Raw genomic sequence first — 14,159 nt, 5'->3', positions numbered from 1 at the left:
GAGGAATGTGAACGATTACAGGAGGACCTTGCGAGACTGGGAGAATGGGCGTGCAAGTGGCAGATGAAGTTCAATGTTGACAAGTGCAAAGTGATGCATGTGGGTAAGAGGAACCCGAATTATAGCTACGTCTTGCAAGGTTCCGCGTTAGGAGTTACGGATCAAGAAAGGGATCTGGGTGTCGTCGTCGATGATACGCTGAAACCTTCTGCTCAGTGTGCTGCTGCGGCTAGGAAAGCGAATAGAATGTTGGGTGTTATTAAGAAGGGTATGGAGTCCAGGTGTGCGGATGTTATAATGCCGTTGTATCGCTCCATGGTGCGACCGCACCTGGAGTATTGTGTTCAGTACTGGTCTCCGTATCTCAAAAAAGATATAGTAGAATTGGAAAAGGTACAGCGAAGGGCGACGAAAATGATAGTGGGGATGGGACGACTTTCCTATGAAGAGAGGCTGAGAAGGCTAGGGCTTTTCAGCTTGGAGAAGAGACGGCTGAGGGGAGATATGATAGAAGTGTATAAAATAATGAGTGGAATGGATCGGGTGGATGTGAAGCGACTGTTCACGCTATCCAAAAATACTAGGACTAGAGGGCATGAGTTGAAGCTACAGTGTGGTAAATTTAAAACGAATCGGAGAAAATTTTTCTTCACCCAACGTGTAATTAGACTCTGGAATTCATTGCCAGAGAACGTGGTACGGGCGGTTAGCTTGACGGAGTTTAAAAAGGGGTTAGATAGATTCCTAAAGGACAAGTCCATAGACCGCTATTAAATGGACTGGAAAAATTCCTCATTTTTAGGTATAACTTGTCTGGAATGTTTTTACGTTTGGGGAGCGTGCCAGGTGCCCTTGACCTGGATTGGCCACTGTCGGTGACAGGATGCTGGGCTAGATGGACCTTTGGTCTTTCCCAGTATGGCACTACTTATGTACTTATGTACTTATATCTCTCACATGCTGGCCTCTCTGGAGGGCCTGGTGAGGTGGCAGGTCCCCCATGTGGGGTTCCTCCTATTCAATTTCATTCTTCGCCTCCCTGGCCTGTTGCCCGGGTCGGGACTCTGGTTCTGGCATCTGCCTTCTAATTGCCAAATTATACAGCATGTAGCAGGCTGTAACTATAGTCACATGCCTTGGTGGAACTGTATAATAGCTCACTGCCAGAGTGGTCAAGACAGCGGAATCTTGATTTAAGAAGTCCAAATGGTTGCTCTATGACCACACTGGTAGCAGTTTGTGCCCTATTGTACCAAAACTCTTTTAGCCTCTGGGGGTTGATGATCAACCATTTGAAGTGTGTAGGGGTTATAGAATGCTCCTCACCTACTAGCCAAGTGTTGCATTGCAGATAACCTGCACATTGATGAGATGGTATGCCTTTCTATTACAATATTCAGCCTCACTGACAGCAGGTGGTCTGAAGGCAACATGAGTTCCATCAATAGCCCCAAGCACAGAGGGGAAATGAGCAATGTCATAGAAAGCTGTTGTTGTTTCCTGCTGTTCAGCTTCACACATGGGGAAATGGATATACGTGGTGTCCCCATTTTCAGAAGGCCTCCAGAAACTGGCTAATGATAAGGGATGCAGTTGGCTAGCTGATCCTGCTGCAGTTCCTAGTGGAGTCTGGAAAGTTCCATTATCCAGAAAGGCCAGCACTGTGGGTGACTTCCACATGCACCTGCAGGGTATGCCCCCTTCCAAGTAGTCAGCTCTTCACACAAGTGTGCTATGATCTCATTAAATCCAAACCCAGCCACACAATGCTCATCTGTTAGGTCCTGTTAGGCTGATCCCTGCTGCAGCTCCTAGTGGAGTCAGTAAAGTTCCAGTAGCCAGAAAGGCCAGGGCTGTAGCCTAGGAGCCAGGGATAGTGGTTTAGAATTCCACCGTATCCACTGCTCACCCACTTATGTAACCCTATACAGTGTGAGAGTTTGCTACACAAGGATAGTGAGTATCAGGGACAGAGAGATATTTTTGTCACATCTTGGCACCTTGTACCATACCATAGACCATTCCCACTGAGAGTGTTTTTCCCAGTTAATCCAGACATTTGAATCCATCTTCTGGCTGGGGCTCATGGGGTAAAGATGTGTGTAGAGCATAATTGTTCTGTTTTCAAGCTGAATTAATTGTGTACCAGTGCGCCTATATTTTTATCTGCCTCATACCATGTGCTGACATTTACAGACCCTGTTATCTTGTTTCAATGCCTGTTCTGTTTAACTTGATTGTGGGAGGCCAATAAAGGGCTCACTCCCTCTTACTCATTCTAGAGATTTGTGGTCATATGCTTTTGGAGGACCTGGGCCCATTGAGATCAAGTATTGCAGCTCAGAGATGAAACGAGTTCATACCATCCCTGGGAGTAGCAAGTATTGCACAAAATAGCCCAATTGATAGTCTTGCAAGTGACACATTCATCTGACAGGACATTGTGACAGCACTCCTTATTACTCTGTCCCTCTGTCCCTTCTGTCCTTCACATTGCTCAGGATACCTATGGAGTCACCTCAGAATGTTGATCTCAGATAAGGCATCCATAGGCATTGAGATGAAAACACTGGACACCCATATCAACTGCAAATATAAAACTTTTATAATATAATAAGATAAAAGTTTGGCCAAATATTTACAATATGCTAAAATAAAATATTGCACAATAAAAACTATTTATAAAAAAGTATAAATAAAACTTACAGGGGAGAGGGAAAAATGAATGATAACTAAAATAAAATGGCAAGTATATAATACAAATAAAAAGGGAGAGGGAAGGGAAAAGGGTCACTTGGGGAGAAGGGGTAAGACCCAAAGAGCAGCAGGAGCTGCCTCAGGATGTGGGACCAACTAAGGGTCCTGGGAGGTGAGGGATCCAGAGATGGCAGCATGCCCTAGAGCAGAGAGAATTTGGGATTAGGTGGCTTCAATCTGCTCTAGGGCATCCTCCAACCTGCCCTGAATAGCTTCCAGGGCCCTTAGTCACCAATCAATGGCATCCCACATGTACCCCATCTCCTCCAAGACAGCTTCTGATCCAGTGGCAGGTGAGGGCAGAAGTGGGGCTCCACCTGCAACATCACCTGCCCCTGGATCCACATGAGCCTCAGCTTGCTGTCTTGGGGAAGATGAGGAGACATGTAGAATGTCATTGTCCTCTCCTGAGGAGATGTTCCCCTTCTGATGGAGGTAATGCTGCTTCTGGGGTGGAGAAGGAGGGGGGGATGTTGGGCTGTGGGGGCAGCTGCTGCCTGGCTTGTCATCTTCTTCCTCATCATCATCATTGTATTCTTCCTCATCATCTGCTTCCACATCGTTTTCATCCTCTTCTTCCTCCTCCCAGCTGCCCATCTCTCATCATCTTCCTCCTCCTCTTCACTCTCCCTCAGGGCTGGTGAGGCTAGCCCTGCGGCAGCACTGAGTCCAGAGGGTGGGGCTGCTGATACATGAGCTACAAAAATGAGAAACAGAGACATTGTTTACAATCATACTCTCCGTCACCTTCACAGTTGAGGTGGGCATTGAAGTTTGGGAGTTGAGTATGGGGGTTAGGGAACAACCTTCGGATTCCAATTGGTGGCAATTGGTTAGACATTGGATCCTATTGGCTGCCATAAAGATTAGCAAGAAGCAGAGAGGGTCATTGGATACTAAAGTGTTACTCACCTCCCTCAGAACGTAGCTCAGCATGCACCCTCTGAAGGAACTCATGGTCTGGCCTCTATTGCAGAGGTCCTCCATCTGTATGGAGACAAGGGGAGGGGTGAGAAGGGAAAGGGAGAAGGAAGTTGAGCGGCAGGTACCTGACAGATTTTGCATACAGCTGTTTCACATGATATGCCTATTCCTGCCCCCACCTCCATCTCACAGTGTAGCTTGCCATTGTCAATGTCTATAGATATGGTGTCATGACATGGATAGAAAGGCTGGTGTGATTGTCCATCCACACTGAACCTCACAGTCTTTGTGAAGCTTATTTATTTATTTATTAGGATTTATTTACCACCTTTTTGAAGAAATTCACTCAAGGTGGTGTACAGTAAGAATTGATCAAACTTGAGCAATAGGCAATTACAGCAGTAAAAATATTCAAATAACAATACAAAGTATGGCATGGTATACTACTTACAATGTCAACACAATATGTAATAGAACATTTTAATTGATAGTGAAGGATACAAGCAAAGATGGAACATATAGATAGGTAGGAGAGTAAGAAGAGTTAGAAAGTAAAGTGACTAATTTAAAGACAGTTGCACTTGAGGTCAGAGAGATGGTTAAATATTATCTCAGCTAATTTGTGTTTCTGTGGGGTGGAGTGCAGGAGGAGGCTTACTGGTTAGATCATTTGCTGTATCCTTCTGGGGTGGGGAGTTTAAATTCTGTCACTGGTGCAGGGGCTCCCCTTCCAATCTGGTTGCATTTTGCACTTGCCTCCTCAGGGGCATAGGCTTACCCATCATAAGACTGTTTGCTACTCAAGGAAGGAGATGGCATAGTGGTTAGAACACTTGCCTTATCCTTCTGGGGGTGAGAAGTTCAAATCTTGTAACAATGCCAAACAATCCATTCACTAAACTGTTCAGTAATTAAATTGATGCTGCTTAAATGCTAAAATAATGACAAATAGGAGGAAAAGCCTCACAGCTCAGTTTGGGACACAGGCAGTGGTGTGAGCCAGTTGTTAAATTTGAGAGGAGAAATGCTGGATATGGATTATGGAGGGGGAGAGGAAAACATATGGACATGGATGGATGAGAGGTGTATTTACTCCAACCTGTCTGCCTTCCTTCTAGGTAACTAAACACAAGTCTATACAGTAGCTACCAGTGTCCACCACTGCAGCATATAAACTGTACTAAAAGAAGGAAAAAGAAACAGAAGACTGTAAAGAATATGAGAATAAGCAGTTTATTTAAACGTACCAATCAGGAGTACACTTGGTATATAATTATTTCAGTTTCTTCTCAGTACAGCAAATCAGAATAAATCAATCAGCATAGTCCATAAGCTTTTTCTCATAGAGAGTGGTAAACTGGCCACCAAGCGCGAATTCTCAGTATTACTTCTCTAATCTTTGATGATTTAGGCTGTCAGTTGTATACCCTTTAAATCACATGCATTTACGTCATTCATATTTCTGTTAATTACTTATTTTACTTAGTTATCAAAAATCAGCATAATGAAAATACTTTCTCAGCATTTGTGATTTTCTACAATTCAGCAATTAGTTACTGGAAATTACTTAACCTAATATTTACTGTAATTTCACCTATTAGAGTCATCAGGGTCATTCTCATTTGCGACATCAATGTCCTCATAACCACATGTTCTGTTTATTTTTACCACAAGTTTCTGTTTACTGCCTACCACCTGTTGGACTATCAAGATTCCCCTAAATTCTGGGTCTATAAATTATTTTCTAATAAAATCATATTTTGGTTCCTTAGCAAAAACTGTTTGCAAACCATTTTTATTTCCTGGTTAGGCCATATTGCAAAACTTTTACAAGAACAGCTGCTACTGGACCATTTCCAGTAAATGTCAGTAAATATATCATTGCAAGCATTTTTCAGTTTGTCCTTTCAACCTTTTGAGGCCTAGTTCAGCACACAATCTGACAGACTATTGTTCAGCCTGTGATATGGTCTTATAGTTATTTCTAGCATGTCCTATATGATCCATATTAACAGCCCCCCCCTTGAAGGCATGCGAACGACAGGCCTTCAGAGGTGTTGTACAGGTGAGACTACAATGTAGAGCAATGTGTCTTCGGCCTGTAAGAAGAGGTGAGCTTTTAATTGTGACGACTAGTATTCCTCATAGGTCTGTAACATAGGAAGGAAATATGATTTCTGTAGGATATTTAGAAGATTTATCCTATAATGTTATTAAATCCCCATTATGTATTTAGTTACAGGCAAACATGTACAATTGAGAAGACATAGGTAAAACTTAGGTAATAAACTAAACAATATCATTCGGATTATTAACATCATCAATAGTAACAGTGTTATTATTTGCAGTGTCAACAAAGTCATTATCACCATGTCTTTCATGTTCTAGATCACCATCATTTAAAGAATTTGGTGGTGAGACACAACGAATCATTGTTTCCTACAAAACATATTGTCCTATAAGTTCTTTCTCACCTATAGCTGTTTTAGCAACACGTTCCACCAATCTTCTAGTACATGGTATAATACAGCAGCCACAAAGTATAAAAACAGCAATAACAACAATGATTGCAGTCAAGGCAGAAAGTATGATATTTTTCCATTTACCAAACATAGATTCAAACCATCCAGTCCATGGAGTGTCAATACCAGAGTTCTCTGCTAATTCATTAACAAGTGCTGTAAGTCCTTCCAATGCTTTGGTAATACTTCCGTCTAGGGCTGTATTGTTGGGAATGTAAGTACAACAGTCTCCACTTCAGATCATTACATAAACTCCTCCTTCCTTTGCGAGTATCATATCAAGGGCTAAACGATTTTCCTAAGCCATCCGGCTGGTAGCGTCCAATTGTTCAGCAATTCTCTTGACAGCATCTCTTGTATAGTTGATAATTCTTTGTTGGTTATAATAAATGTAACTGATCCAGTCAACATTTTTACTTATGCCAAAGTTTCAAAACCAGCAGCAATTCATTAGGTAGCCCCCTTGGCAATCCAATAGAATCAAGATAGACTTGATCAAAAGAACCATGTGGAGCATCTCTCTTGATTTGGGAAACACCTTTGTTGGTATGCAAGGCAGCAACAGTAAATGGTATTACCAATTGAACAATAGTACATTGTCCTTCCCAATCACGGGGCAAAGTAGAATATAAAGTTCTATCCCCACAGTACCACCAAACATCAGCTCTAGCAGTTGTAAAATCTGAGAAGTCCATGGAACCACTAGTAATCAAGCTGGTATTGCAAGCACTCAGATGTCCTATTTTATTTGGATTTGTAACCTTCTTCCTTCGTATACAAAGTTCAAATTTTATATTTTTATTAGGTAGTTGGAACACTGGAGGCACTCTTACTTTCTCTGTAGGAACTTCAGGAAACATTAGTGCTAGAGACTTACAAGAAGCATTAGTGTTCTGATCACCATGGAGCACATATAACATACACATAGCTCCAGCGAAATCATTCTGAAAATTCAAAGGAAAAGGAACTACTTCAGGTTGAGGGCGAGAAGCAGTGCAAACATAGCAATAAGACAATTGTAAAGATTTAGTGGTATATTTTACCCAATCTAGCCATAAATTTGAGTCAGCATAACCTGTTTCAATAGTAAATGTATCTCTAAGGCTAGAAACATTTTGGATCTGAACTGGGATATTAATTTCTGGAAGTTGTGGAAGTAAGGGATTAACCAATCTAGGTAAGGCAGTCTTCCTAGAAGAGTAGACAAGGACATGGAAATGACCAACAGGATCTGTGTTGGTAGCTTCTATGCCTATACCATAAGTGTGGTTTATAGAAAGGTCAATTCCTTGAAATTTTATGGAAACAGGATTGCATTTTCTATCAGTACATGTATCTTTGTTAACAGGTCTACGGTACAGCGTAATTTTCTTTCTCAAAGGTTGATTCCAGGCAGGGTGACTACTTGTAGGATAGTTTGGGCCTGTATACCACCATGCATCAGACCATGAATGACATGGGCTATTGTAGTAAATAGCAGCATCCAAAACAGAATAAGTGCACAGGTAAACATGGAATTTTGAATAGGATCTTTGCCAAGACAAATCCCCACAGTCAGCAATTGCACAAACATCAAACTCTATTGTCATTGTTCTATTGCTTTGAATCAGTCAAAAAGTAAATCTGACAGGATAATTGCTTTTAAGATAGAACTGATCCATGTCACAGTTTTCAGAGTTTCCATGTGAACAATCAGTGCTTAAAGCCACAGGAAGCAAGTGCAAGAGAGAAGAAACTACAAGCAGTACTGTTATAATCATCATGAGACAGGAGTTAACATGGGTTATGGCTTCTTAAAAACTACAGAATAATAAGCAGTAAAGGGATTATTGCAGCAATTATCAAGAGGCAAACAATATAACTGTTTCCAGAGTGCAATTCAGAATCAGATTCTAGTTGAGTTTCACTCTACATTCGTCAGTAGTATACAGTGAAGGCAGAAAGGTATTATGATGTCCTTTTATTGCAGATATGAAGTGTCAACCTGAAAAAAAGCATTAAAAAAGTAAAGGAATAGCACCTAATCTTTTGTGCAGTCCCATAGGGGTAGGGGTAATCAGAAATATTATTTCAAATATATCAGATATCCCGTTTCCTCTTTATCTGAAGAAGAACTAGGGAAGCCACTGTCTTGATCGAATTTTATATGAAATGACCCAAAAGTGTGCTAAATCTTCGTTAGTAGGTCGGGGTATAGGGTGCTCCATCTGTTCCAATTTGACATGACCTATCCCACAGAGGTTGGTCAACTCAATGGTAGCAATTGATCTGGAATAAAACATTAATAATGTAAAGGAATAGCTCCCCAACAAGCCTGTGTGTATATTAGCTGGAACATTTCAACTAATCTAGTTCCTCTTTTTCTGATAAAAATCCAAGGTTTCCATCCTCCATCCAAAATATTATAAGAAATTAGCCAAAACCAGACTAATTCACTATTTGGACGGGACAGTGGTATGTCCCCTTCCTCAATTTTGATCAGGGCAACCCCATAGATGTCAAATGTATCTATAATATGGGTGCTAGGGCCTGTGGTCCAACTATCAAGTAAAGGTTCACACAGAGTATAGAATCAAACAAAAGGGTTCCACATCTCATTATCGTCGGGACCAGGGTCCCTTTCATATGAGTCAGTGGGCCCTTGTGACATATTTACAATGTAAAATCATGAGTAACAGGTACAGCTCCAATGTTAGTAAAAGGAGTTCTTCCTGGTACCCGAAAAATCTCAAATAATTCAACTGAATTAACTGTATCAGTTCCCCGTACTTGGAAGAAATATTGGGGTACCCAGGGTCCACCCAAGAGCTGGAATGACATTAACCAATATGTTACAAGTTCCCCAAGATGGCGTCTAGGTAGAGAAAGTGTTCCACATTCAATTTTATATCTAGCATGCCCATGAAATAGGTCTTCTTCAGCTATTATTATAGTGCCAGTGCCTATTTCATTAGCATCTGATATCTATCAACTGGATCCCAAGTAGGATCATCATCTGGACCAGGATCCCACCAGCAAGTATATATATATATATATATATATATATATATATATATATATATATAATATGGATTATTAGTGCCAAAAAAGCGGGAAAGGGTTTTGCAGAAAGGTTCGGATTTGAATTAGGATTAGACATACAAGCTTACTAAATATATTAGTATTCTTTTCAATAGGTAGAGGGAATATAATGGTATTTTTCCAATGCGTATAAGATTAAAAACAAGAGAAAATAGAGAGTACCAAAACCATGCAAATGTACAGAAGTATTAGAGGATTAGGATCAGCCATATAACTTACTATATGTATTGGTGTTGTTCTAACAAGTACAAGGTTACAAGCAATAGAAAGTAAAGAATGAAAACTGTCGAAAAAATATACAACACCGTCAGTGGGTTATAAATAGAGTGTCGTGCTGGAACTTCCTGTATTTGTAACTGTACTTGAGGCATGATATTAAAGAAAGCGTAGGAAACCTCTTTCACATTGCAATTGTGACAATAAGAAAGTGTAACAAAGAATATATTTCAGATTATCAGAAGGAAAGTGGTGGTTGCATAATTTCAAAAACATAAATTAGAAAAGTCTATTATCAATTGTACTTCAATCAGATTGGCTTTGTGATGACTGTAGTTCTGTTGTGAAGTCTTTCAACTATAAACAAAATAAAAGCAATGATAAAAATAATAAAACATGCAAGCAGTATAAGAAAGCAAAGAATATTTGGGGTTCAGGAATCATTATCAAGTAATGTAATGTCAGAATCTGATGATGTATTTTCAGAGTCTGATGTATCAGTCAGAGAATCATGTCTGTCAAACACTGCAGCTGCAGAAGTTACTGTTTCAGGGCTGACAGTTGTTTTAGTTCCAGCTATGGAAGAAGCAGAACTAGTTCCAGTGGAGATCCGGGAAATTATAGACCGGTGAGTCTGACGTCGGTGCCAGGGAAAATGGTAGAGGCTATTATTAAAAACAAAATTACAGAGCACATCAGAGGACATGGATTACTGAGACCGAGTCAGCACAGCTTTTGTGTGGGGAAATCTTGCCTAACCAATTTACTTCAATTCTTTGAAGGAGTAAACGAACATGTGGACAAAGGGGAGCTGGGTGATAGAAAATATGCCTCATTGTGTATCTGGATTTTCAAAAGGCGTTTGACAAGGTACCTCATAAAAGGCTACAGAGGAAATTGGAGGGTCATGGGATAGGAGGAAAAGTCCTATTGTGGATTAAAAACTGGTTGAAGGATAGGAAACAGAGAGTGGGGTTAAATGGGCAGTATTCACAATGGAGAAGGGTAGTTAGTGGGGTTCCTCAGGGGTCTGTGCTAGGACCGCTGCTTTTTAATATATTTATAAATGATTTAGAGATGGGAGTAACTAGCGAGGTAATTAAATTTGCTGATGACACAAAGTTATTCAAAGTCATTAACTCGCGACAGGATTGTGAACAATTACAGAAGGACCTTACGAGACTGGGAGACTGGGCGGCTAAATGGCAGATGACGTTTAATGTGAGCAAATGCAAGGTGATGCATGTGGGAAAAAAGAACCTGAATTATAGCTACGTCATGCAAGGTTCCACGTTAGGAGTTAGGGACCAAGAAAGGGATCTGGGTGTCGTCGTCGATAATACGCTGAAACCTTCTGCTCAGTGTGCTGCTGCGGCTCGGAAAGCGAATAGAATGTTGGGCATTATTAGGAAAGGTATGGAAAACAGGTGTGAGGATGTTATAATGCCGTTATATCGCTCCATGGTGCGACCGCACCTTGAGTATTGTGTTCAATTCTGGTCGCCACATCTCAAGAAAGATATAGTGGAATTGGAAAAGGTGCAGCGAAGGGCGACTAAAATGATAGCGGGGATGAGATGACTTCCCTATGAAGAAAGACTAAGGAGGCTAGGGCTTTTCAGCTTGGAGAAGAGACAGCTGAGGGGAGACATGATAGAGGTATATAAAATAATGAGTGGAGTGGAACAGGTGGATGTGAAGCGTCTGTTCACGCTTTCCAAAAATACTAGGACTAGGGGGCATGCGATGAAACTACAGTGTAGTAAATTTAAAACAAATCGGAGAAAATTTTTCTTCACCCAACGCATAATTAAACTCTGGAATTCGTTGCTGGAGAACGTGGTGAAGGTGGTTAGCTTGGCAGAGTTTAAAAAGGGGTTAGACGGTTTCCTAAAGGACAAGTCCATAAACCGCTACTAAATGGACTTGGGAAAAATCCACAATTCCGGGAATAACATGTATAGAATGTTTGTACGCTTGGGAAGCTTGCCAGGTGCCCTTGGCCTGGATTGGCCGCTGTCGTGGACAGGATGCTGGACTCGATGGACCCTTGGTCTTTTCCCAGTGTGCATCACTCTTTAAAAATGGCTGCCGAGACTTCCAGGGATGGCCTCGTGAGACTTTCACTGAAGTCTTGCGAGGCCTGCTCTTGTAAGTCTTGGCAGCCATATTAAAGAACATGTGGCAGGAGGAGGGTCAGCACCGGCAGCGGGCAGGAAAGACTGGGGATCTTTCCTGCCCTGAAGAATCCACTAGATCACCAGGGACGCTGCCTTCAGGTATGTGGTGGGAGTGGGACCCTTTGGCTTGGGGGAGCAGGAAGGAGGTCTGTAATTGGTAGGTGAGGTGGGGTGGGGAGGATACTGTAAAAAAAAAAGTTAAATGTTTAAAAATGCCTCTGGCTTGTGCATAGGGATGTACACAGAGGAAGTATAATAAGGGAATTTTTCATAGATAGAGTAGTAATTTGTTATAAATCGTAATCAGTGTATCATTTGGAGGGGCTGGTTATAGGGACAGCTAACCCTGTTATTGGTGCAGAGATTTTTTTTCCTGGTAAAGGGCTTCTAAAACAGACATCATGTTATGGGAATCAGGTGCTCAACGTTCAGAGTTTCTATCTATTTATTTACTTATTTATGGCATTTTATCCCACATTAAACATGAATTAATTGGAACCTGGGAGCATTTTTTTTCCAGAGAGAGTAATGCATTGCCCCCCCCCCCCCCCCAGGCTCTCTCCCCGGCTATAGCCAGCTCTACAATTTTTTGGGGGGGGGGGCACAGAGGCGCAGAGGTGGACGGGGGGCGCAGAGGTGGACCGGGGAGAGAGACTGTTAAAAATTTACCAGTACACCACTGGACACAGGCATCCTCACAAACTTTTATAACATTGCAGTATTGAGCAACTCTGCCTATGTGAAAACTTACTAGGTCCCCATCACCATGAAGCAGCATTTTCTTTGCAAAACACAGGCCACCGTCGGTAGGACCGTGCATTACTTTATTCAACAGAAGAAAAATTCACATAAGTTAACTTTTTTGCCATTTCTGAAGATCTGCAGTTCCTTGTGACTCTGGACAAGTCACTTAACCCTCTATTGCCCCAGGTACAAATAAGTACCTGTATATGTATGTAAACCACTTTGAATGTAGTTGCAAAAACCACAGAAAAGCAGAATATCAATTCTCATTCATTTCCCAAATTATGTTTTTCTGAACAAGTTCACTATTAAATGATTTGAATGAAATATAAAAATAACTTACAATATGTGCTTAGGAGGTGTTTATGCCTATGAGGTAGCTCATAAAGGTTTGTGCAGACATGTGTGTCTCAAACTACTGTAAGCTCTGCCTCCTTTGTGTCATTTTCGTAGTATTTAAGCAGCACCAGTTTAATTACTGAACAATCTTGTGGATAGGGTTTGGGGGTTTTTTTTTTTTTTCTTGCATTGTTATAGGAGTATCCACTGTTTCTTTGGGTTTTAAGTTCCAATCCTGTTGCAGTTGCTGCCCCCTCACCCTCACCCTGCATGCACCCTGCACATCCTGCCTAATAGGCATTGCAAAGCAGGGGAGGAAGTAAACCAGTGCTATCAATTAACGTAATAACTTATACACTGCATTTAGTATATTTACATCCCTGGGGAAGGTGGCTTGGGCATTGTAGATCATGGTGAGTCTCTCGCAGGCTCTCCAATACCTGAGACAGGCACTTCTGTGGCCTGGGAGGACAAAATACCGTTTTTCTTTGTGCAGTAACAGTCTTGCTAGAAGTTTGCTCTTGAAATGAAATATTTGGCTGTCTCTTTCTTGGAGGCATTTTTGCTGATGTCCCTGTGTGCATCACATCATGACATTACAACGTTTTTACACAGTTGAAGTCAAACTAGCACTGATTAGTTTCTATACAGTACACGGAAATGTAGGTGTATTCTAGACATGGCGCGAAAATTCAGGCATATTCTATATACTGCATGGAACAAAGCAGGAGGAGAATTTTAGATGCATAGGTGTGCTTAGATTTATCACAGGAATGACCACTAGGCATATTGTATAAACCGTGCCTAACTTTAGGCGAGGTTTATAGAATATGCCTAAGCGTATTTTTTAAGGCGCCAATTTTTGTAGGCATGATATATAGAATCTAGCCCTATATGTATATTAGATAAGTGCATAAATACATAAACATGGACATACTGGGACAGACTGAAAGTCCATCAAGCCCAGTATCCTGTTTCCAATCCAGGTCACAAGTACCTGGCAAGATCCCAAAAGAGCAAAATAGATTTTCTGCTGCTTATCCCAGGAATGAGCACTGGATTTTCCCAAGTCATCTTAAAAATGGTTTATGGACGTTTCTTTTAGGAATTTGTCCAACCCTTTTGTGCAAGTTTCTTTAAATTAATCACCTTACTTTCTAACTCTTCATATCCTCTTACCTATCTATATGTTCCATCTTTGCTTTACCCTTCACTATCAATTAAAATGTTCTATTACGTATTGTGTTGGCATGAAGCACATTTTACTTTTGTTGCTCAGTTGCCTTTTATTATATTTTATATGTCCCCTTAAACACTTAAAAAACATTTTTAGTAGTGTCTGGTGAGTGAGCATTTTTCTACATGCTATTGTCTTTTTCATCTCTCTCCCTCATAT

The sequence above is a fragment of the Microcaecilia unicolor genome, chromosome 2, assembly GCF_901765095.1.
Source record: "Microcaecilia unicolor chromosome 2, aMicUni1.1, whole genome shotgun sequence".
NCBI lineage: Eukaryota > Metazoa > Chordata > Amphibia > Gymnophiona > Siphonopidae > Microcaecilia > Microcaecilia unicolor.
Note: the sequence above shows the minus strand (reverse complement) of the source record.